Source organism: Quercus suber, unplaced genomic scaffold, assembly GCF_002906115.3.
Source record: "Quercus suber isolate HL8 unplaced genomic scaffold, Cork oak 2.0 scaffold_211, whole genome shotgun sequence".
Lineage (NCBI taxonomy): Eukaryota > Viridiplantae > Streptophyta > Magnoliopsida > Fagales > Fagaceae > Quercus > Quercus suber.
In genome coordinates this window covers 209,914-236,443 of record NW_027069669.1, presented here as the reverse complement: position 1 = coordinate 236,443, position 26,530 = coordinate 209,914, and the positions used below count along the sequence as shown (strand labels likewise).

The following is a 26,530-nucleotide window of genomic DNA, read 5'->3' as shown; positions in this document are numbered from 1 at the left end:
GTCTTCGATCCGTCGAGCTGCATTTTCTATTTAAAGGATAGGCGCGATTTAGAATTCACTTTTTCTCACTTCTCTCTCGACCCAAACACTCTCCTCTTACTCAAATCTCCTTACCCACTCAAGTTTCGGCCTAGATCAAGCCTAAATCTCTTGGTAAGTGTTCTTCAACACTTTTTTTTCATGCATTTATGCATTTTTAGACCTAGGTTTTGGGTTTTGAAAATTTTTGGGATTTTTGAGATTTTTTGTGAAATTTTTGGGTTGGGTTGTATTGATTTAGTGTTATATGCTCATGCATTGCATCATCATTGCATTATAACAATGTTTCATGCATTTTAGGATTGTGTGCTTGATTAAACTTGTGAGTGTTGTTAGGTTGGATTGGGTTTTTACCCATGATGCTTTTAAATTCTCATGTCACATGTTTATGCATACGTTCTTTTCATCTTTCTTATTCTGAACTTCTGTTGTGTTTTATTCTCTTTCTTTCTCTCAGAGAGAGAGAGAGAGAGAGAGAGAGAGAGAGAGAGAGAGAGCCAAACAGTTTGCACATGGCACCTAAGCGCAAATCTACTTCATCTCGAAACCCTCACTATAACAAAATGTAACTCTAGTGACGAAAATATTTTTGTCGCAAAAAAGTACCTTATAGTGACAAAATTTATATTTCGTCGCTATTTATAAAAAAATTTAGTAACATTTAGTGACGAAACATAGATTTCATCACTATAGGTTGTACTGAATTAAGGGCACCAAACAAAAGTGTAGGCGCAAAACCAAATTGATCTACAGCAACGAATTTTTTCGTCGCTAAAAGTTTAAGTTTTTTGCGATGAACGCTTTCGTCGCTAAAGGTGTTGTTGGTCATGCTATTAGTGATGAAAACTGTTTCATCGCTGAAGGCAGCAAGTAGCGACAAAATAATTCGTCGCTGAAAAGGAAAACCAAAAGATTGTGCGAAGTATCTGCAATGAATCTTATTTCGTCGCTAAAGGCAAGCAATAGCGACGACTTGCATTTCGTCACTAAAGATGCCATATATATATCACATTAACTCCTTTTTTCCCTCACACATTCAACCTCGCATTAGCCCCTTTTTTCCCTCACACATTCATCCTCACATCAGCCTCACACCGATAGTCCCTCACCCTAGGCCGCCAACACCAACCCACCCCCTAGCCGCCGCCGACCAGCCCGTCGCTGGTGAGAACCCCTTCACCCACTCCCTCTCTCATTCGACCTCCCTCTCTCCTTTCTTTCCCTCCCCCTTTTCCTCCACTACCTCCCTTCTTCCTTCCCTTTGTCTTCCTCCACTGATTTTAGCATTGTAAGTTTTTTTTTTTTTTTGTAATATTTGGTTTGTATTTGATTAAATGATAAGGGGTTTTTATTTTTTTTCTTGTAAGTGTAAGTATAAGTTAATGGGTTTTGTAAAAGTGTTGAATCAAAGCTTGTTCTTCTCCACTGATTTCAGCATTGTAAATTTTTTTTTTTTTGGTAATATTTGGTTTGTATTTGATTAAATGATAGGGGTTTTGAGTTTTTTTTTCTTGTAAGTGTAAGTATGAGTTAATGGGTTTTGTAAAATTGTTGAATCAAAGCTAGTTCTTATTAAATTTTCAGCTTCAGTTATGGGTAAGTATATATATTTATTTTCTGTTATGATTATTTTAATGGTGTAATGGTTTGCTTTAGTTTCAGTTCTATGTTCTCCAATCTGATTGTTAAAAGCTGAAATTTGTGGTTTTGTGTTAGCTATTTGAAAGATTGAAGATATCATGGTCTTTTAGATGCCTATTCATGTAATCTAACATGTATAGTATAGGTATGAAATACCCACATGAAGTGAAGGTCAATTGCTATTAGTTAATGATTTTGTAAGAAAACATGTTAAAACTGTCACTGTGACAAATTTGGTGTTTACAATAAGAAAAATTTGGATTAAATCATATTCTATGAATTAGGATGCTAGGAGTAGTTTTTATGAATTCTAAGACACACATGGTTGTCATGGAAGTGGTCTCACAACATTTGGATCAATATAAAAATAAAGATTTAATTTATAAGTTGCATGAAATTCTGTCAGGACAAATTTGAGCATGTTGTCTTGTATGATTTTTAATTAATCATGGTTTTATGGTTTGACTCTAAAATTGATATGGTATATACTAGACATCCAGGGGAGTGGTTTATGAATTATAAGACACACATGGTTGCCATGGAAGTGGTCTCGCAAAATTTGGATCAATATAAAAACAATGGTTTAATTTCTAAGTTGCATGAAATTCTGTCAAGATAGATTTGAGCATGTTGTCTTGTATGATTTTTAATTAATCATGGTTTTTATGTTTTGACTCTGAAATTGATATGGTATATACTAGATATCCAGGGGAGTGGTTTTGTAAAATTTCATGATGTTTGGATGTGTATGGACAGTCCATTTGTATTTTACAAATGAGGCATATGCTACTAAAATGAGCAATGAATAGCATATGATACTCCTGACTTTGAGAATTTAATTCTAAAGTTATGGTGAATGTTTTGAGCTATAAATTAGTATGCTCATCCTTTGGTATGTTTGGATCATAGATAAATTTTATGCCTTGGTTTCTCTATGTTTTGGGTACATAATTTTTTTGATGAATATATCATGTGCTTTAGGGAATCTTGTGTGATGCGAATCAAGGATTTTCTTGAATTTGAGAGTTAGGTTGTGATTGATGTATAATTTTATATATTTAGGAAGAATTGTTAGTAATAAGTTTTGGTCTTTCATATAGGTGACGAGAACGAGAACATAGACACTTGAGCTCCTCTTATACAAATCTCTCGCGTCTTCTATTTTCAAGTAAAGGATGGGTGACATGTGCATTTAATAAGTATAAAGACTATTTAGAAAATTATTATGCATCAAAACCTTTTAATTAGAGATATTACATATAAGCATGATTTAAGTAAAGATTTATGTTCGTGACTTATTGAATCCTATATATATGATAATTTTAGCATATTGATATCACGAAAGTAATATTTAAAGTAATGCTACTGTTATGAAATATTTATGTAAAAGCATAGTGGCTTTTATGCAAGAAAATAAGAAGGAATATAAGAAACTATTCTTGATAAACACCTTCAGCTTAGGTTGGTTCGTGTTAGTATTGAGGTAAACTTGATATTAACATGCCGGTTATGCTCTAAATTTTGATATACAGATTTGGGTCATGACAATTATGCTATGATAGCTAGTAAGTGTATTGATAAAGTCTTCATAAATTATACTTTTCTTTTATAGGTTAAATATTCATTATTTGTGATAATTTTGGATTTTTTCTTAAAGTGTATGCTTGGCTTGAGCATAGTAAGTAAAATTTGTTTAAATACTTAAAAAAGTTTATACTAGTAATGTTGATGATTGGTTTTGTAGTGGGTTATTGTATTGGAGCAAGCGGGTGACTTGTATGGTGTTATAAGGTAGTTTAAATTTATATTGAGAGTGTCTTATTTTTTGGAATTGTAAATGAATATTGTTGATTTATATGTGATGAATATTATGTAATTGTTTTTAATACTTGAAAGCATTATATATTGTGATGTTGATTTTTATTTTTATGGTGGGTTGTTGTGTTGGAGCAAGCGAGTGGCTTGCATAGAGTTATAAGGTGGTTTAAATTTATATTAGGAGTGTCTTATTTTTTGGAATCATGAATGAATATTGTTGATTTATATGTGATGGATACTATGTAATTGTTTTTAATACTTGTAAGCATTATATATCGTGATGATGATTTTTGTTTTTGTGGTGGGTTGTTGTGTTGGAGCAAGCGAGTGGCTTGCATGGAGTTATAAGGTGGTTTAAATTCATATTATTGGGAGTGTTTTTATAGCTTTTTTTAAATGTGAATTTTATAATGCTTTTTTTAATAGAAATGTTCATTGCTCATAAATATAATCTCCATTTCATACACACTAAATTATTATAAGGATTATCTCAAAAACATAATTATAAGAATGAATTTCTTTTAAGTGATCCCAATGTATTTTGATTAAGAGACTTAAACTAACCTTATTGATCACAAGACTTGAAAACATGTCCACCAACCTTTTGGAGTTTTTCATAATGCTAAATTGACTTTATACAGAAGTTTTAAAAAAAGAGTATGACTCATGACAATTTGCATCTTTTATTTTATTTTACTTTTTCTAATATGCTATATGATACATTGTACCTTGCCTATTGATAGGTTTAAAGAGTGAATCTTTCAACTTTGTCAGGTAAAAAACAAATATATATGTCTTAAAAATTAAGGAATTGATATTGTCTATACAACACATCTATTAAGTTCAAGCTAAGAATTCTAAGTATTGTGCATTAGGTAGGTGTAGTGGACACACCATTTGTGTAATATCGCCAAAACTTCTATGTGTGTGTGTGTGTGTGTGTGTGTATAATATCAAAAGTAAATACTAATTAGGAGTGTTTAATAGAACAAAAAACTGAAGCTTTATGATATATTTAATAATTCTAGCTTCATAATCAAGTGTTAATTAATCTATAATTGAACTGTGTTTTTTTATTTATGTACTTTAGAAAAAATTTAATGATTTTTGGTTGAATGTGATGACAAGGTTAGTGATTGTTTGGGTTGCTATGGGGGAATAGAAAAATGTTTAGATCTACGAAAAGTCAAAGACCAAAGCTTAGCCAACAAATCAGACTTGTACATTTAGCTTGATCATAGTAAGTAAAATCTATTTAAATACTTATAAAACTCTATACTTGTGATGTTTGTAATTGGTCTTGTGATGGGTTATTGTGTTGGAGCAAGCAAGTGGTTTGCATGGTGTTATAAGGTGGTTTAAATTCATATTGAAAGTGTTTTTAATTTCTTGCAAATGTGAATGGACCTTGTTGATTAAATGTGATGAATAGTGCTTTAATTGATTTCAATACTTTTGATGTTTGTAATTGGTTTTGTGGTAGGTTGTTGTGTTGAAGCAAGCGGGCTTGCATGGTATTATAAAGTGGTTTAAATTCATATTGGGAGTGTTTTTAGTTTCTTGCAAATGTGAATGGAACTTGTTAATTAGATGTGATGAATATTACTTTATTCGATTTCAATACTTGTAAGCGTTGTACTTGTGATGTTTGTGATTGGTTTTATGGTGAGTTGTTGTGTTAGAGTAAGTAGGTGGCTTGCATGGTGTTATAAAATGGTTGAAATTCATATTGGGAGTGTTTGAGTATGCAATGTATATTTGATTAAATATTAATATAAACTTATGCATTCATGAATGGGATAAAACTTTATCTAAGTAGCTTATAGATTTAGATGTTAAAATACATTATGCATGAGTTATTCATTGGCTAGAAAGTGAGATAATTGGGCTCAAACAGGCAAGAGCTAGGGACACAGAGGAGCAAACTAGGGAGCAAGAGGCACTAGCTAAGCAAGAAGAGGTCCAAAACAATATTCTTAACTTTTTGAGAAGCAAGGGTTATAATGACGCTCTTACTTATGGGGGTGGTTCATCTTCAAGTTAAAACACTTATTGATTAGTACTTTATTTTAGCAATTGACTCGCACGACATGGTGTGACTACTTTTTTTTAATGCATTATTTGAAACTAATTCTATTATATTACACTTGAAACTCTATATTTGCTTTCTACAACTTATACATTAGGAGTTGTGATTTTAATTCATTGGTGTGGCTACTATTTATGCATTGTTAGAAATGTTTCTTATAACATAGTTATTGTTTTTACTTTACGATTGTAATGTAGTATTGTTTTTATATTTTTACAGATTTCTTTTTGGTGGCTTTTAGGGGATTTACTTTTGGCATTACTTGAAAACATATGAGGACATCCTCCGTTGGTTCTAATTATATTATGCTACATTTTTTGTATTGTTATAAAACATCTTAAGTTATTGTATGTGTTGCAAACAATTATTGTAAGGAAGGAGTTTGAATTGAATACTTGTTTTATTTTTTTACTTGTTGAATGTATGGATCTTTTTTTATAAATGTGTTGTTGAAATAAATGTGTTATTCAAATGTGAGGTTTTAATAATGTATTGACAAGTTACAAGTTAATATCAAAGCCATGAAAAAATTAAAAACAAAAAATAAGTTTTAGCAACGAATTTTTTCGTCACAAAATATAGCAACAAAAAATTGTTTTAGTGACGACATATTTCGTCGCTAAACGTAGCAGAATTTTGTAAGAAATGGTTTTAGTAACGAAAATTTTCGTCACTATATGTGCCTGAATTTTTTTAAAAATAGTTTTTGTGACGAAATATTTTTGTCACTAAATAGTGTTTTTAGCAAAGAAAATATTTCGTCGCCAGGACTTTTAGCAACGGGATTTCAGCAACAAAATGAGTTTCGTTGCTAATTAGTAGATTTAATCGCTAAAGGTCCTTAGCGACGAAAAACTGAACTTTTAGTGATGAATTTTTTCATCACTGAAAATACATTTTGTTGTAGTGCCTCTTCGTTCCAGGGCATCATCTTTTGATCCTACCCCACTTTCTGTCTAGTTCCATGATGAGAAGGCCCGTCAGGACTTCTCGGAGAACTTCTCCAAACGTGACATTCATTTGGAACGCCACGTTATCTTATAGAACTTCTCTGATACCGCTCTACCCACTATCATTCACAGTCGGGGTTAGGAATCTCTTTACGAGATCTCGGTAACCTGTCCCTCCGTGATCATACAAGAGTTTTACTCCAATATGCACGGATTCGATTATTCTATACCTCATTTCATCACTTCTATTCGAGGTATCCATATAATAGTCACTCTAGAGCTTATCTCCGATATGTTACATGTCCCGAGGGTATCACATCCTGATTACCCCAGTTGTCCTAGTCTATGGACTGTGTCCAAAGACGAACTCTTATCTCTCTTTTGTGAGACACCTTCATGTTGGGGTGATCATCAATACACCCCTTGCTCGGGCTTTGCAAAAGGTCCGAGGTTCCTGAATATGGTAATGACATTTTTTTTACATCCCTTGTCTCACTATAATTCTATTACTGAGCCTCGTACTCGCTTTTTGCTTTCCTTCATTGAGGATCTTATCATAGACTTCCCTTCTTACTTCATTTTCTCTCTCATCAATGTCTATAGAGACATGGCAACCCCTGATAAGCTTATCTTCCCTTCTACTATCACAAGGATCATTCGCCACTCCTATGTCTCTTATCCCAAGTCTCCTCATTTCTCTATCACGGGTGCCATCAACGCGGTGTTCGTTAGACGAAGCGAGGCCCACCTTCGACCGTATCGACCACGAACCGAGATGGTGACTCCTCCTACCCGTTCTACTCCATCCACCTCCACACCTTCTTCCTCTGCTGGTAGTGTGACTCTCGAGGCCATCATGGCACAATTTGAGTGCATGGATGCTCACCTTAACACTCTCAGTGAAGAGCTATGTCAAATGAATACCTGTGTTAGTTGTATTGCACGACGACAGGCTATCATGGGTGGCTTCACTGCGTCTCCATCTCCATCTCCACAAGCTTCAAAGGACGAGAGCGATAATGGTGACTCTAATGGTGATGATGATGCTAATGAGGATGAGGATGCTAGCTCTTCCGGTGACGAGGAAATGACTGCTTCTCAATGACTTGCCATTTGTCATTCGTGACAAAAAGGGAGAGTAGTTTTGGGTATGAGAGTAGTCATGTACATAAGGGGAGAGTTTGCATAGGACATTTTTGTTAGGGGGAGTGTTTTTGTTTATGAGGGATGTAATGAGGACTTTTGTATCTTTTCTTTTCTTTCTCTTTTAGATACATTATCTGCTGCACATTGGTCTCATGACCACTTAGTGATAGCAAACATGTATTTATCTTTGATATATATATTTGATGATGTTGTTATCACATTTTCACCTATCTCTCCATGTGTGGTTTCTTTTCTCTCTTTATACACATGTTTCTTATTTTGTTTGTAATCTTTTATTTCTGTTTCACACTAAGATGCCTTGATGAGTTTTATTTAAAGTGTTTTAGAATACAAGTTGTCAAAATCTTTCATGCCATGAACTCTTATATTTCATTTGTTTGTTGTGATTTTGTCACAGATTGCCAAAGGGAGAGATTATTAGGACATATGTGAAACTTGTTAGAACATATGTTATGTAAGTTGGCTAATCCTTTGACAAAATGTACTTTACTTGTAATTGGGTAGATCTAGAATGATTTAAGTCTTCAAGAAACATTTTGTTCAAGTTAAGAGTTAAAGCCATGCAAATCTGTTTAAGAAGTAAGTGAAGAAGTGTTGTATTTTAAAACTTGACAGATAACCCAACATATTGTATCTATCGAGGTTTACAATGCAATTTTAGCCCGATGCTCCACAACTGCTCAAAAGATACCCTATCTATCGAGAATTACGAAATTCAAATTTTCAGATTTGTTTTTCACGCATATCCAAGCTGTGTTTAGGTTTTCTTTTCTCACAACCCTAGACATATATAAGGATTATTTTAAGGGCCGTCTCACTTGATGCAAAGGTTGTTGCACTTGTTGTTACATGCACATTGTTACTAGAGACAACCTGCCCTAGTTCAACTTTCTCTTGAAAAAGCTGCTGCGTTTGTACGCCGTAGGGTTTTGTGATCAAGGAGTTTCTTGATCTTCATTGTATGGATGAACTGAAGAACTTTGCAACCAACATCTTTCTCAAGCTGGTGTGTTAATCACGTACTGGAATCCGTGCATCGATTGGTTAGTCACGTACTTGGAGCCGTGCATTGAAAGGAGAGATTATCACTACATTACAAGTCCAATTGTGAATTGGGGTAAAGGTTCAACTGTAAGTTGGTATAAGGTACTGAGATTCCTTTACTTGTAACCGTTTGTTTTGATAATAGTGAATTGTCGAGAGTGGTAACCTTAAATTCACCCAATGGGGTTTTGCCTCGGTGGTTTTCTCCATTCGTAAACAAATCACCTATGCCAAATTTAATTTCCGCTGCATTTAGTTATTTGATGATTTATTTGTGCTACCACACGTATTATATGTTAAATTGACTTAATTAATTCACTTGGCTAATTAATTGGTTAATTTACCTAAGGGGTCAGTACATTCTTGGCCTATCACAATAAACCCTAACATAAGTATATATAGGCAACTAAATCCTAGACTACTAGTACAAGTAGGAGTGGGTTTGTGTCTATTACATTAGGCTAATATATCTAATATATCTCTAAAACCCTCCCTTAAACTCAAGGCGGAAGCTCGATAAAGGCTTGAGGTTGGATAAGTATGAGCAGATCCCTTGGAGATGCGTTGAAGAGTACCTATAAAGAAACCATGAAGAAAAATGTGAATCAATTGATCGATTTCGGAGCTTCAAATGAAGAAACAGAGTCCAAGATCAGAATCTACATGAAAAACTGAGCAAAATAGGTCATTTTGGAAATTTTGATTTTTGGTCAAAGGTTAACGCAATAAGTCAAAGTCAACAGTTAGCATGATTAACGATCTACACGGTCCGAGTCAGTTCCAGGTTTTTCGGGTCAAGTCACAAATCAGGCTGCAAAGCCGCTAAAATCATATGTTGATGTGTTAGTGACATAAACTAAGGCTGACATGACTATGCTTGCGTGTCTAATGACATGGCAAGATGACTTCATCAGATGACATCAGTCTCAATGTCAATGAGTTTTCCGACGCATGTCGGAGACAACGTGTGACAGGAATTCTAGGTGGCGCGTATAGGTGTGTGTAGCGGCAAATTACCTCCAGATTTCACCGCTTTGTAGATCGGCAGATGCCGAGGCTGATAAGGCGTCTCTTGCAACGAACAGATCAGCTAAGAGTGAGATCCATGAGAGGCGCATGAGATTATCGCCTGAGCTTTAGCCACGCCTGAAGGCACGTGCTTATTTCGATGGAGGCCAGATTCCTGGGTTTTTGTCACAAGATGCCATAGAGTATGTCTGTGTGGTTGGTTTCATTAGGCGAAGACTCGATTTGCACAAATCTGCAATTGGAGGGGCACGACTTTCTTGGCTTGTGGATCTTAGACATAGGTGTGAGCAACGGTGGCTGCATGATTCCGTGGAGTCCAAATTAGGGAGGCAACAAGGCAAGCAGTTGTGAAGAAGGGTTAATCTATGTTGTTGTGCACGTGGGAAATTTCTTTGTTGTGTAGAGATGTTTGTTTGATGTCAAGAATAAAGTTTGGCTCTAATACCATGTTAAATATATTAGCAACGTGATGTGTTAACTATACCATGTTGTGTCTGTTAGAGTGAATGCAGAAAGGGAAGCATAGAATAAGAACACCGAGAACACGAGGATTACGTGGTTCAGCCTTGTCGGCCTACATCCACAGAAGAATCCCTTAAGGGCTACATCTTTATTATGTAAGAGTGTATTACAATTACCTGTGTTAAAATGAATCCTAACATGAGTATATATAGGCGAATAAACCCTAGACTACTAGTACAAGTAAGAGCAGGCTTGAGCCTATTACATTGAGCTAATATCTCTAATATGTCTCTAACACATCAAATCCTTTAGGAATCTAATCGGTGTTAAGTGACTAAAAAAAAACAAGATCACCAGCCGAGTAGGACATGGTATGTGACCCTCCTCGTTTCCAAAAGCACTAAAAAAAATTAACATAAAACTCTTCTTCTTCTTTTTTATACACTTTTTGTATTTTATAATACTATATTATTTTAGTACAAAAATAAACATTTTCCTAATCAGTAGAAAATTAAGTGTGAACGGAGAAATAAGAGGTTTAAAGACTTTAAGCAAGGTTATTGTTTTATTTTTACACTAAGTAGGTCCATGTCTTGAACATGCATATGTGTCTTTCTTTTATATTAATATGTTTCATATTAATTTCTTTTTCTCAAAATTTTGATGTAGATGGCAGTTTATACATAGATTTGAAGATCACATATAATTTTTTTATCATCATTTTATTTTAGAATTTCGCCAATGTTTAGTAAGGGTTAGTAAATTAAAATCCTACCAACATGCATGTTTATGGAGTCATTTTTATTGTAACTACGGAACAAGGATTATTAGCTATGAATAATAAGTATTGTCAAAAAATCAGTCTTTACAACCAAAAAAAAAAAAAAGGATGATTTATAAAAGTTTATTAATATATACTCGTCTAATTTCCTATGTATTAATTTTTTTTTTTTTTTTTTTGGAGAAAAAAGGTAAGCAAAATTTTATTAAAAGAAACAGCAAACTACAAAAAATGTAACAAACATCAAACTCAAGGAAGATCTGACTGAAAAACAACCTCCACGTCCTCGGGTAAGTCTTCTACCCAAAGCTCAAGATCTGCAGATAGAACTGCTTTTTTTTGCTAAACTATGAGCTAATCTATTCCCATCGCTCCTAACATGTTGGAACATACAACTTCGGAGTACTCCACCAAGTCTTTTTGTCTCATCAATAATATGGCCAAACAGCAATGGACGGGCCACAACGCAGCAAAGCCTGAATAACAATAAGACAATCACCTTCAACAATAATGTCGAATAAACTCATCTCCCTTGCAAAGATCACAGCCCTTCGAGCCGCCAAAGCTTCAGCCATCTCAGCTGACTGCACCTTGCCCAAATTCTAACACAATGCCGCAATAGCTTGCTCGGAATGATCTCGACAAACTACACCAATATCTGCTAAACCCAACTCCTCAAAATAAGTTGCATCAAAATTTATTTTGAAATGATCATCAGGCAGAGGAAACCAGCGGACCACAGGACGAAAAATAGACGCACCATGGTCCTTAGAATTCGCGTTCCTATGTATTAATTTAGTCTTACACCTTAGTATACTTTTTCGTTCTTGTTCCAAAAACTTTTTATTCATATTCACCACCTCCACCACGCGCAAGATGAATTTCTAATTTTGCCCTTCGTAAATGCTAGTACTACATAGTCTACACTATTCATTTACTGTGCTATAAATGTTTTACAAAAGTGAAAAAGATTTTATTAATAGATACACTAAGGGTATGTTTGGTAGACTGTAATAGCAATTGTAATGTAATAAATATTCATATGGTTTAGCTTTACAGTTGTTTGGTTATGTTTTTATTACTTGTAATAATCATTCCATATGAATCTCTATTCCTTAAAATGAGGAATAGACATTCCTTATTAAAAGTACTGAATCCCTATTCCCTTGCTAAACGTAATATGCTCTGGTTAAGCAAAATTCCCAAAATTTCCAAAATGTCCCCGCTACCCATGTCTTCTCCAAAAATTTCTTTCTCCTTGCTCTGTTAACAAAAATCCCAAAATCCCCCACTACCCGTATTTTCTCCAAAATTCCTTCTCTTTGCTCTGTTAACAAAATTTCCAAAATCCCTCACTACCTGCATCTTCTCCAAAATTTCATCTCCTTCCTAAATTTTCCATCTCCCTCCTCTCTAAAATTTTATTTTCCCGCTACTAGAGATCTATTTATATGGGTATTGTCTTTCTTTCACCCTCAGTTGCTGCTCCCTCTTCTCAGGGAAATTTTTTTTTTCTTCTTCCCTTAGGTCTGCGATTTCCACAGGTATTGCACCCTCTCTCTCTTCTTTTCTCATCTATTTGTATGGGTATTTCCTTTTACTCACTCGCTGCTTTCTCTTCTCAGGATTTTTTTTCTGCCCATAGATCTACAATTTCTACAGGTACTACCCTCTGTTTCTGTTGTCTGTATTGTTAGGTTCTAAGGTCTTAGGATTTTATGTATTTAGAACTCTAATTTGTAATGTTGGCAAACCATGATCAAAACAATGTATTTAGTCTTGTCTAGGCTTGCTCAAAGTTGGTTTATTATTGTAAAGTTGGAATCGAGTGGCTGCAGAAGTACTTGGGACTTTCGGCCTGGCTCGATCGATCGAAGAACAGACTCAATCGATCGAAAATCGCACAGGTTGATTTTTCTGTAGAATTTCCAACTCAGCCCTACTTCATTAAACGTTTAGGGTTTTATGTTGTTACCCTAGGTATATAAACAAAACCCTAGCCACGTTTTTGAAGGTTGCTCCAATTGTATTGTTGCTCATACATTGCTGTTTTGTGTAAATCTCTTGTGAGATCTTTGAGGAGTTTTCCTTTACACAAAGCTTAGGGTTTTCAAGTTGGAGATATTATCTACATCTTAATAATCAACTTGATTGCTACCATTGAAGCTTAAAGATAATCAAGCGGTGGTGCTTGTAGCTGATTGAAGAATCCAAGAAAGAAGAAGTCCGTGGATTCAGAGCTTGCACGTGGTCATGTCAGTAAGTTCTACTGGTGGGTAGCATTAGGAAGTCAAGCGGGGAGCTTGTAGTCTTTCTGTATGAACTTCAATTCTTTCGCATAGTGGATTCAGGTTTACCTTGAGGATAGCTAGGTCAAATCCTCCCCAGGTTTTTACCGTGTGGTTTCCTGGGTCATCATATCTTGTGTTCATTTATTTTCCGCTGCTTTATATCTTGATATGATTGTTTGATTGTTTTAACCTAGAATTGTTTAATTTGACTAAGTAACAACTTGGCTAATTAATCTAGGCTAACCAATCTGGTTGTGTTTTAAGGGGTCTAAAATCGTTCAAGTGGTATCAGAGCAGGTTGCTCTTTAGTTGGAGATTTCTTGATCTCTGAGCTGATCCTTGACCCCTATTGTCATGAATTCTTGGAAAATCTCTGTGCTTAATTGTCAACTTGCCTATTTGTTGTCTTTGCCTGTTGTTGTTATTGGTAAATCTTTCCTTAAGTATCTTGGCTCAATCACATGTGATAAGAATTATGTATGTTATACTGCTTTAACAGCCTTAAAGGCACGTGATTCTTGTCTTTGGTATTTGGATAGTGGTTGTTCCAGGCATATGACAGGAAATAAAAGTCTATTCAAAACATTCTTCGAAGGAAAGATTGGGACAGTCACTTTTGGAGATGGAATCAAATCTGTGATCAAAGGCATTGGTACTGTGGACATTCCAGGATTGCCAGTGTTTGAAGATGTTTGGTATGTTGATGGATTGAAGGCCAATTTACTCAGCATAAGTCAGATTTGCGACAATGGACTGAATGTTCTTTTCACCAAGTATGAATGTGAGATACTTGATGGAGGAGGTGACTGTATGTGTGTTGGTGTAAGGACAGCTGACAACTGTTATGGCATAACACCAAGTGTAAATAACAAGTGTTTTAGTGCAAAGATTGATCAAGTTGATTTGTGGCATCAACGGTTGGGGCATGCCAGTCACAAGCAGTTAGAGAAGATTTCCAAGTGTGAGGCAGTTATTGGTTTACCTAAATTTGAGAAGATTGATAAGTGCATTTGTGGACCATGTCAGATAGGTAAACAAGTAAAATCCAAGCATCCTTCTGTGACTAGTGTTCAAACTTCAAGACCTTTAGAGTTATTACACATTGATCTCATGGGTCCTGCCAGAGTTCAAAGTTTGGGTGGAAAGAAGTATATTCTAATTGTTGTGGATGACATTACTAGATATACTTGGGTTGTGCTGTTGAAGGATAAAGCTGAGGCTCCTAAGAAGATGATACATCTATGCAAGAAATTGCAGGTTGAGAAAGATACTGTGATAGCCAGAATCAGAAGTGATCATGGAAGAGAATTTGAGAATACCAAGCTGGCTACTTTCTGCAATGATCAAGGCACTCACCAAGAGTTCTCATCACCCAAGACACCTCAACAAAATGGGATTGTGGAAAGGAAAAACCGGGTTGTGCAGGAAATGGCTCGAGTTATGCTACACAACAAAAATTTACCAAAATCCTTCTGGGGAGAAGCAGTTAACACTGCTTGCCATACACTCAACCGGGTGTATTTTAGACCTGACTCCAAGAAGACTCCCTATGAACTTTGGAGAGGGAAGAAACCTGTGGTCAAATATTTCAGGATATTTGGCAGTGATTGTTACATTCTGCGTGATAGAGAGAACCTAGAAAAAATTGATGCAAAAAGTGACAAAGGATACTTTCTAGGATACTCTTCCACCAGTAGAGCTTATAGAGTGTACAATCTGAGAACCAAAACAGTCATGGAATCTTCCAATGTTGTGATAAATGATAAAGGATCTTCAGAAAGCATTGTTCCTGCTCAAGATAAGCTCCTAGAAGTTGATGACTCTTTTCCTACTGAGTATGTTGGGAAACATAGTGAGGACGAGCTGTTAGTGTTGAATGATACAGTCTCAGTACCATCAAGTTCAGAACCATCCACTCCGGTTCGTGACACTCGACAGATACAAAATGAGCTCAGTCCTTCATCTGAACAGAAAGAAATTACAACATCTCTTGTCAAACGTCCATCCTCTAGAGTGAGATTGAATCATCCTTCCACAAATATATTGGGCAGTCTGAATGATAACATGAGGTTGAGATCAAAAGCCTTGAATGTGATCACACACTCATGTTATCTGTCCCAATTTGAACCGAAGAAGGTAGATGAAGCACTTCAGGATGCTGATTGGGTAAACTCCATGCATGAAGAACTTCATCAATTCGTTCGGAATGATGTGTGGGAACTAGTTCCTAGACTAAAAATAAAAAATAAAAACCTTTAAAGTTTCATCAAAACAAAAAATTTATCCCATAAAAAAAAATAAAACCAAAAATTTATGTTTTTGGTAGGATCCTATATGATCCTATGATCTTTCTGTTTTTATAATCTTAGTGCGATCCTAAACGTTTTGGTGAGATAAGATTATAAAATCATGCAATCCTACTATCCAAATCGCAATTTTAACAATCTTGCAAATATCTATAAATTAATATTACTAAATATATGTCATGCCTCAAGACTAAATATAGTGGCTCTAAAGATTGAATGTTTTCTAATAATGTTTTAGAATTTAACAACAAATAATATTAATTTGTCTCTTTTTAAGGAAAATAAAATAAATAAATTGATAAGTTTGAAATGAGTTTGGATTCATTAAATATACGTGGAACAAATTTAAGATTAAATTGCTAAAATTTAATAAAATTGGGAATGAGTTTGAGATCTATATTATTAAATAAATTTGGGTTTAAAATAAGTACAGTCAACCCAAATCTATCTTTCCCTATTTGTAGGTTAGTGCACTAAAATGAACTGACTTAGACTAAAGTGAAAACGAATGGACTGAAGTGGACGAGGACATTATTTCGGCAAGGTGTAATAATTTCTCCTTGTGGATCTTGGAAACAAATGGCATGTTTGGTAATGTTGTTCTAATAACATTGTTTAAATATTATGAAAATACGCATGGTTGAAAGAGTGTTATGAAAAATTATATGATGTCATTTAGGCTCCGCTTGAAAGTTCATAAGGGAATGAAATAGAATGGAATGAGATGATCATAAGGGAATGGAAAGGAATTGAATGGAATGGAATGTATTTAAGTAAGGGAAAGGAATAGAAAAAAATGGAATGAAATGGAATTAAGTAACCTTGTTTGGATGTTTTAAAATAAAGGAATGGAAAGGAATGAAAATGAATGGAATGTAAGTAATCTTGTTTGGGAGCAACATGGAGGGAATGGAATGGAATCATTTTATGACAATATTACTATTAAACCCCTGTTTTAAAATAAAGGGTTCAATATATAGGGATATTTTGGGAGTTTTAGTAAAAAAATCATTAAATCTAATTCCATTCCCTCTCATTCCTTCCAATTTCGGGGGGAATGAAAATTTGAGGTTTTAAGGGAATAGAAAGGAATGAGTGTTCCCTCCTACCCATTCCATTCTCTCCTACTTAAACTCCCAAACAAGGGAATGAACTTTCCATTCCCTCCATTAAAACTCCCAAACAAGAGAAGAAAAGAATATTCTAAAATTATTCTTTTTGTTCCTTTCTATTTCATTCCATTCTCTCCTCCCAAGCGGAGCCTTAAACAACGAAAACTGTTGATTAAATAACACAACCAAACATGCCCAAAATTGTTCTGTTATCTGCTTATTAATTGGATTGGAAAGTGTTAGAGAAGTAGAAAGATGAAATTATTATATTTATATAGCACGTTTTTACTCAATCCCTTATTTTAATTTAATGGCATTGGGTCCTTTTTTTTACCGGGGCTCAGCTCGTAAAAGTGGACTAGTCGAATTTGTGATGGACACGAAACCCTTTTTTTTTTTTTTTTGAGAAGCAACGTAATAGTAATAGTAAAAGTAATAAAAACCCAATTAATCGAAGCCGTGGATATATAATTATATCAGTGGCAGTGATTGGAACACGTAATCAAATCAAAACATATTAATCCCTATGATTAAATTTTTACCATAATCAACTTTTCATTATAAATTTCCTATCAAAAAAAAAAAAAAAAACTTTTCATTATAAATAAATAAATAAAGAACCGAAGAAAAGAATCNTTTTTTTTTTTTTTTTTAAAGAGTGTAGTAAGTATTTTCTTAAACAATGGATAGAGAATGGAGCTGTAAATTTCTTCTTTCTCTCTATTCAATTAATTGATTCTCTAGTACAATGTGTTTCTAAAAAAAAAAAAGATTCTCTACTACACGTCTACACCAATTACATGGATATTTTTTCAAACATAAATGGTAACCTTTAAACTTGTCCACCGTACACACATTTAGTGTCTGTTTGGGATCCACTTATTTTGTTAAAACTAAATTTTTTTTGCTAAAAGTATTGTAAATAAAGATAAATGTTAATTGAAATAGTACAGTAGGATCCATAAATAATACCAAAAAGTGCAGTGGAACTCATGAATAGTAGCAAAAATAAGATGAATAGTAAAATAAATTGGGAAAAAATAAGCTAGCCAAATAAACAAATAGTTACATGCAAATAAATGATCCTAAAGAACAAGAGTTTAAAATACATAAGAAACTACCAAATGCATAGAAAAAAAATATATAAACTACTTATTTTTACCACCTACAAGCCTAATTAACAGTTGTCCTAAAGGATTTGTTAATAAATTATTTTATGAAAATTTTGATATCACTTTTATGAAAATTATAAAATATTGTAAAAAAAAAAAATTACTTATTGGATCTATTGGTGTAATGAGTGCCATATCATTTAAATTTTAAATGAACATGATAATAAATACATATTTAAATTTGTAATAATAATGCTACAAGCATAATGATTTCACAACAAAGCATAAGTGGCAAGCTATAAATGGTAGGTATAAAATTGACATTAGTGGTAGGCTCAAATGAGGCAAAAATTTTGTATACACCCAACGTATACAACTACAGGGTCCACATGCCATTTTCACATAGGTTTTATATGTTGGGCGTCAGGAGTAGCACTAAATGGCAATGAAGGGGTTCAAATGGACCCCCTGACTTTAACCAAAAAACAATTAAAAATATTTTTGCATACCTTGACTTAAATTTTGCACACCCTGATCACATCGACTCAACCCAAAATCAAACAACAACACATATCACTAATTACAAACCTCTCTCCATCTTCTTTATTTGACTATCTTAATATCTTTGACTCTAAGAGTAAAGAGCAAATGTTTGTGAGTTGCGAGTGTGTCTCTCTTTATTTTAAATTTATATTATATATGTGTGAGTGTGTGTTGGATACTAATTGTGTGTATTTAATTTTTACAATTTTATTTGTGTGAATTGTGATGTGTGCATAGTATAAATATAACATAACTTTATATAATTTAATAATTAGGAAATACAAAGAATTTGTTACATTTGTGTGTATTGTTATCATGTTATAATAATTTTTGTTATAAAGTTAGTGATTCAAGAAAGAAAAAAAAAAAACTAGTAAAGTTTGTGATTGTTTAAGCATTTGATTGGCTAAATAGAAACTTAGTGTATTATTTATGTATAAATGAGTGTGGTTGTATAATCAATAATTAATATAGTGCTAAGTTTTGGTTATGTAGTTTAAAATATTTTTATATAAATCAATAACAAATAGAAAATGACAACTACATAAAAATAAAAATGTTATACAAACTTAATAAAATAAAATGGTTACATCTATTTATATTGACAACAAATAATGATAACAGATAATGAACTAACAAATAACTATATAAGGATTTTGAAATATGAAAAGTCGTAAAAAGAAATTATAAAACTTCATGCATTTGCGTGTGTGTTTTTTCTTTTTTTTGAGCTAATAACTCAATATATTTAACTTCTTTGTTTATTAAATTTTATTTAAGTTTCTTAATAACCTCCCTAAAAAAATTCTTACAACCACCACGGCCGGGCATGTATTATACTTTCTCTCAAATGAGAACTTGTAATAATTTGTCACGTAAGATTTGTGAAATTATTATAACAATGTTGTGTTTGTAGCATTAATTACTCAATTTTAAATTTTAATAGGAACTTTCAGATAGAATACTCCAATAAAAAAGCTGACAATAAAGATTGTCAGAATTAGTAGTGTCAAATAGATATTTCAGGAACGATCATTTCAAAGCTAACAAGTGATACTTCCATGACAGTTGCTTGGACAAGGCGGCAATCATAACCAGCAAAGACTTTGAAACTCCAAATCCATGGAGACTTTGCACAGTTACAAATGTGGAAGAAGTTAAAATGTTAATCAAGTTATTGCCAATTTGGGCGACAACGAGGCTGTTTGGATTCGGCGTCTAGGGACTGCGTTTTGCTGAAAGCGCGTTTCTGTTTTTTTTTTTTTTTTTTTTTTTTTTTTTTTTTTTTTTTTTGGTTTTCAAGCATTTCAGGTGTAGTGCGGCTACTGTTTATTGAACAGTAGCCGCATTATTTGACTTTCAGCCAGTGAACAGTGCACTGAGCGCTGTTTATGCATCCCACCATTCTCAATTTTTATCAACTTTTTTATTAAAAATGGGTCTCACGATACTATTAACACATTTTAAAATTATTTTGCTACAGTGTTTTCAGTTTTTAGTTTTCAGCTGAATCTAAACGGACCCAACAATTATCTTCTGGACGACACATGCACATTTAGCTAGCTTCTCAGAGCAGGCTGTGCAGCAATCTGCTACCATGGATAGATCAATAGGAAATTTCCAAATTCCTGCGGCATCACTCTACGCCTTCTTCGTTGTGGCCATAATGATCACTCTTGCTATATATGACCGCCTGATTATGCCTCTCATGAAAAAATCTAGAAATAGTCAAGGTACGTAAATGGTGAACTTAAGATTGGTGTTCTGGCATTCCTAAATGAAAAATTGCATCTATTTGTAATAAAAGTAGTAATAAATAATTAAATATACTTCAGGGTTTAAGAGAAGAGAGACAGAGATATGAGTCTGCCGGTATCTAAGAGAAGAGAGATAGAAATATGGGTCCATCAGGATCTGAGAGAAAAGAGACAGAGATATATATTTTTTTGAATTGGTTTTAATAGGGGTAAAAAAAGGTGTTAATGACATTTGCTCTGTTAAGTAGTTAGACAAGTGACTGAATTTGAAAAGGGTACTATTTCTAAGTTTTACTCAATTAAGAATGTGATTCAAGTCATAAATTACAATTTTTTTTTTTTTTTTTACTGTCCAAAATAACAAATTTTTGATAATTGAAAATATTTATTTATTTAATTCCCATTTTTTCCTTTTTTCAGGTTTAACAAATTTGCAAAAAGTAGGGCTAGGCTTGTTCTTCCCCATATTAGGAATGGCAGCGGCAACACTTGTGGAAAAGAGAAGATTGTCAGTTGTAGGAGCCAATAATAGAGGCACCATCACAAGGTCGATAACTGATGCAAACCTCAATCGACACGCTTTGAGACCCAACAAACAATATTGGAATAATTGCCCAAGAAAGCTAAAATTCAGATTTTGATAGAACCCTAACCCAACGTTTATAAGTGAAACGCGAACCAAAAGTATAAGTAACAAACCTTGACCCAATGATTATAATTGAATCACGAACCAAATGTATAAAGTTTGAACGCCACAAGAAAGAATCCCTGATAAGTTCACTGTTCTTGAAGAACCAAAAGAAGAGCAAAGCCTCACCTTTTTTGATTTTTATTCAACCAACCCTTATTACAATGAGTGCATGCTATTTATAAGGCATGATTGAAAATCGAAAAATATATAAAAAAAAATGTACTAAATAATAAAACCCTAAATAAAAGTTGATTTGATCTTAAATTAGCAGATCCAAAATAGGAAAAATAGCTAAAAACGTTCTAAATAATAAAAGCCTAAAATTAAGGTAGATCTGGTCCAAAACTAGATACTCCAGACTAGGAAAAATATCCATTAACTGATATGGAGTTGGAAAATCAATCAGCCATTAATCCACGCCATAAATCACGCCCAATTAAACCAGATTAGCCCTCCATAGCTTGGATTAAATTCATTATGCCTTCATCTTTCTTTAGGCCAAGTTTGGAATGTCCTCCGTTAGAATCAATCCAAATCTCTTGAATCAACCCATTAAGTGCTTCTGTGATCTTCTTGGATCTTGCTTTAGTAATAGGCCCAACTGGAACATGCAATGGGTCCTTGAATGCTTGTTGATTCTCATCAATAACCCTACCAATAAGTGCTTTCTTTTTTACTTCCATAGTTCATCTTAGTTGGCATTGGAGAGGCCTTTATATCATCTGGAGAATTGGATTTCTTCACAAACAATGCACCTAATGGGATGAAAGCAATTACCATTGGTCTTTGCCTCACAACCACCTCTTTTGGTATGGTTTTTAGTACAATTTTGGTCACAATAATAACTAATTTTACTAGACGCAATGGTGGGCACAATTGGCTTCCTCCCAGTATTAATGACGGCAGCTTGGATTATTTTTATTGGGTTCTAGCACTATTAACTTTGATCAACTTTGGATTTTATATTGCGTATGCCATAAGGTTTAGACCAAATTCTACTGAAATTGTTCCAGAGATGAATGGTGCTATTGATACTCATCTTGAAGAAGAAAATGTATAACAGCAGAATCTTTGTTGCATAGTGGTAAAATTGCTGCACAGGTTTTCGTGTGAATTATGAATTATTCACATATGAATTATCAATTTCTCCTTTCCAATTTTTCTGCTTGATCTTCAACGTGAAGTAGCCCTCTTTGCTTTTCGCCTTCCATAAGGTCTAGGTTTTTTTTTTTTTTTTTTTTTTTTTTTTTTTTTTTTTTTTTTTTTTTTTTTTTTTTTTTTTTTTTTTTTTCTTTTTTTTTTTTTTTTTTTTTTTTTTTTTTTTTTTTTTTTTTTTTTTTTTTTTTTTTTTTCTAGGTCTAATTTTAAATCCTCCATTTACCTCATGAAATATTATTCATATTTATTATGCGTTAGAGATATATTAGCCCATTAGCATAAGCCCAAACCTAATTTTACTTTGTGTGCAAGCCAAGTTTCCTACTTGTATTAGAAATCTATTAGTCTAGGGTTTAAGTCTAATATATATATATATATATATACATGTTATGATTTATTGTAACACAGGATTTGTATTACACTATAATATATTATTAATGTAGCCTTTTAGAGTTTCTTCCATGGATGTAGGTCGTTAGGCTGAACCACGATAACTCTCGTGTGTTATTATGTTCTACATTTTATGTTTTTGCTTCAACATCCATACTAGCATATTCAACATGGTGTATCAATGCTAATATTTAACATGGTATCAAAGCCATTGCAATGACCTTTCTCTTAGTAGTCTTGTCTCTCTTGGAGTTACTCCACTCTTGTTGCTTCCGTTGTCACAATAGCTACTGTAACCACTCACCATTGAACCTCTAACATCTTTTAGCCGTTGTCCTTAGGTTTCGAGCCGGCAACCATCGTCGTTGAGGAGTCCCGAACCACACAAACTACTGCATCACCGTTTCCACCGTGCATCTTGCTCCGATAAGTGATTTTCAGGTACCACAGTGATCGACTCGCCTCGATCTACTCAATCGTGGAAGTCTCACACTCAATGGAGCCTGCACGCACCCTCACACATTGCCTAAAGAAGCAGCGCCTTAGTCATGCGCTTCACGCACCGCCGTACGCCTCCACGCACCTTCACACACAGTCACACGCCTAGGCCACACCTGCTGACGTCATTCTGCCACGTCAGCCCTAATTACATCATCAGCTCGCGTCATCGCTGATGTCATCTCCAGCTTGACTTTGACTTCAGGCAGTTGACTCTTTCAACCGTTGACTTTGACTTTAACTTTGGTAGAATTGACCGTTGACTTTTTGGCAGAGTTGACTTTTTGCAATCTAGGTGCTCATTATCCAGTTTTTTGCGTAGATTTCATTTTTACAGTCTATTTTTGCATATTTTGCATATAAATGAAGAATAACGACAGATCTTCTTCTTATTGCAACAATCGTTGCCGCCAATCCATCAAATGTTTTTGCAAACATTTTGGCCACAATATTGAGACTTGCTATCATCGTAACAAATCAGTTGTTTCAATTTCTGCTGCTACTATTGCTAACACTGAGAGTGTCCAACCAATGGCTCCTGTCTCTACACAGTCTGAGTCTTTAGGACGCACTTTCACCATGTCCACAGATGACCTTAAAAATATCATCGCCAATGTCATTCGTATGGTTGGTAATGCATCTTATTCATCTTCTCTCTCAACTTTATCTGGTAGGTCTCCTTCCTCTTGGCTTATGGATTTTGCTTGTTGTAATCACATTACACCTCACTCATCCTTATTTTCTAAACTTAAACCTGTACCACACCCTCTTAATATTCGCACAACAAATGGTTCCACAATGTCTGGTCATAATATAGATTCTATTTCGACCTTCAAACTCTCAGTTCCTGGGGTCTTTAATGTTCCTGACCTTTCTTAAAATTTATTTTTTGTGGGACAATTAGCAAAGTTGTGTTATCGCATTATATTTTATTATTCTAGGTGCATTGTGCAGGATCCGAGGACGGGACAGGAGCTTGGGACCGGTCCTAGAGTTGGGCGTATATTTTCCGTGGATAACCTTCGTCTTCCACTTGTTGCTTATGTTTCTGTTGTTGCAGCTGCTACAGTTTCTTCAATTCCTTCCCTTGCATTTTAGCATGCTTAACTTGGTCACGCATTTTCCTTTTGGGTACTACAATTGGCTTCTAGAGGTTTGGTAGGTTCAGTGTCTACAGAAAATTTTGATTGTGTTTCATGTCAGTTAGAAAAACAACCAACTTTGCCTTTCAATACTAGTGAATCAATATCCAACGAGATCTTTGGCCTTATTCATTCTGATGTTTGGGGTCCTTCGTCTGTCTCTAATATTAGTGGGTCTCGATGTTTTGTTGTCTTTGTTGATGATTACTCTCACTATAGCTGGATTTTTAATATGAAACATCGTTCTGAATTATTGCAAGTATATTCTAATTTTGCAAAAATGGTTGAAACTCAGTTTTTCAAATGCATCAAATTTTTTTGATTTGATAATGCTCTTAAATACACTCAATATGCTTTCCCAGCTATTTTGCATTCCTATGACACTGTTCATTAACTAACTTGTCTAAGTTCCTCTCAGCAAAATGATAGAGTTGAACAAAAAGTTCGTCATATTTTTGACACTGTTCATGCTCTCCTTCTCTCTACCAAAGTTCCTGCTCCTATTTGGGGCGAAGCTGCTCTTCATGCTGTTCATGCTATTAATCGCATTCCAAGTCCTGTTATCCAAAACCAAACTCCATATAAGTGCCTTTTTGGGTCACCTCCAAACTATCACTACCTTTGCTCCTTCGGTTCTACTCGTTTCATTTTTCTTCAACCACATGAGCATAACAAACTTGACCCTTAGTCAAGATTTTGTTGTTTCTTATCTATGGCGAAACTCAAAAGGAGTATCGGTGTTATGATCCTATCTCTCATCATCTTCGTATCTCCTGCAATGTTGTCTTTTGGGAACATCGCCTCTTTGTTGTGCTTTCTTACTTCCGTGCCTCCCTATTTTCCTCCTCTGTCTTAGATCTTTTTCCAGATGAGGCACATATTCCTTCTGTAGTTGCTCTTGATCCTCTTGTAGTTGCTCCTGATCCTCCTATAGGCTTCTCTGTCTAACCATCAGATATCATTAATCCCTTTCCTTGTTCACTCTTTAATGAACAGGTCAAATACGAGCTACCCAACCCCAACCTTGAGCTTGGGTCTCTGCTCCTGCTCCACCTGAGGATCTTACACAAGACATTCCACCTCATCACTTAACTCGGGTAAGATCTATTTCTGCACATTTACTTAACTATCATTGTTATACTGCCCTTGCTACACTACACGAGCTTACATCTATCGTGAGGCTTCCACTGACCCTTTATGGCAAATTGCAATGAAAGAGGAACTTGATGCATTATCTAAAAACCATACTTGGGATTTGGTGACACTCCTCGCTAAGAAATCTGTAGTTAGTTATAAGTGGATCTACAAGATTAAAACTCACTCTAATGGGTCCATTGAGCCCTACAAAGCTCCTCTTGTTGTAAAAGTTTTTACATAGGAGTATGGGATTGATTATGAAGAAACCTTTACTCCGGTTACTCGTATCTCATCTATTCATGCCCTCTTAGCTGTTGCTGCTACCAGTAAATGGAACCTTTTTCAGATGGATGTAAAAAATACATTCCTTAATCGGGATTTAAGTGAAGAAGTTTATCTGCAACCTCCTTCTGGTCTCTCTGTTAACTCAAACAAAGTTTGTCACCTTCGATATGCACTTTATGGCCTTAAACAAGCTCCACGAGCTTGGTTTGTCAAATTTCACTCTACCATCTCTCGCTTGGGTTACATGGCTAGTCATTATAATTCTGCTTATTTCTTCGTCGCACTGATAAAGGCACTATTTTACTTCTTTTGTATATGGATGATATGATCATAACTGGTGATGACCTTAGTGACATTCAAGAACTTAAATATTTTCTCAGTTAGTAGTTTGAGATGAAAGATCTTGGACATCTCAGCTACTTCTTGGGTCTTGAAATCACTCATTCTACAAATAGACTTTATATTACTCAAGCCAAGTATGCCTCTGAACTCTTGTCTCGAGCTGGACTCACTGATAGCAAGACTGTTGACACTCCAATTGAGTTTAATGCGCATCTGACTCCCTCAGGGGGAAACCATTGTCTAATCCTTCTCTTTACAGACGCTTGGTTGGCAGCCTAATTTATCTCACTGTTACTCGTCTAGACATTTCCTATGCTGTTCACCAGGTGAGTCAGTATCTGTCTGCTCCACGATTGACTCATTATGTTGTTGTTATGCGTATTCTTCGATACCTAAAAGACACTCTCTTCCATGGTCTTTTCTACTCTACTCAATCTCTTCTTATTTTTCATGCATTTTCTAATGCTGATTGGGCAGGAGATCTCACTGATCGCAGGTCCACCACTGGTTATTTTTTCTTTTTGGTCCTTCTCTAATTTCTTGGCAAAGTAAGAAATAAACTCATGTGGCACGCTCCAGTACTGAAGCAGAATATTGTGCCCTTACTGATACCACATTTGAGCTCATTTGGCTATAATAACTTCTTAAAGATTTAGGTGTGTCTACATCCTCTGCAACTCCTCTTTATTATGACAACCAAAGTGCCATTCATATTGTTCACAATGATGTCTTCCATTAACGGATTA

General features: G+C 34.6%; 1 pseudogene; it reads left to right on the top strand.

Moving 5' to 3' along the window:
* LOC112004554 (protein NRT1/ PTR FAMILY 6.2-like) overlaps positions 1 to 24,708 on the top strand; it is a 36,036-nt pseudogene extending 11,328 nt beyond the window's left edge.
* The last annotated feature ends 1,822 nt before the right edge of the window (positions 24,709 to 26,530 follow it).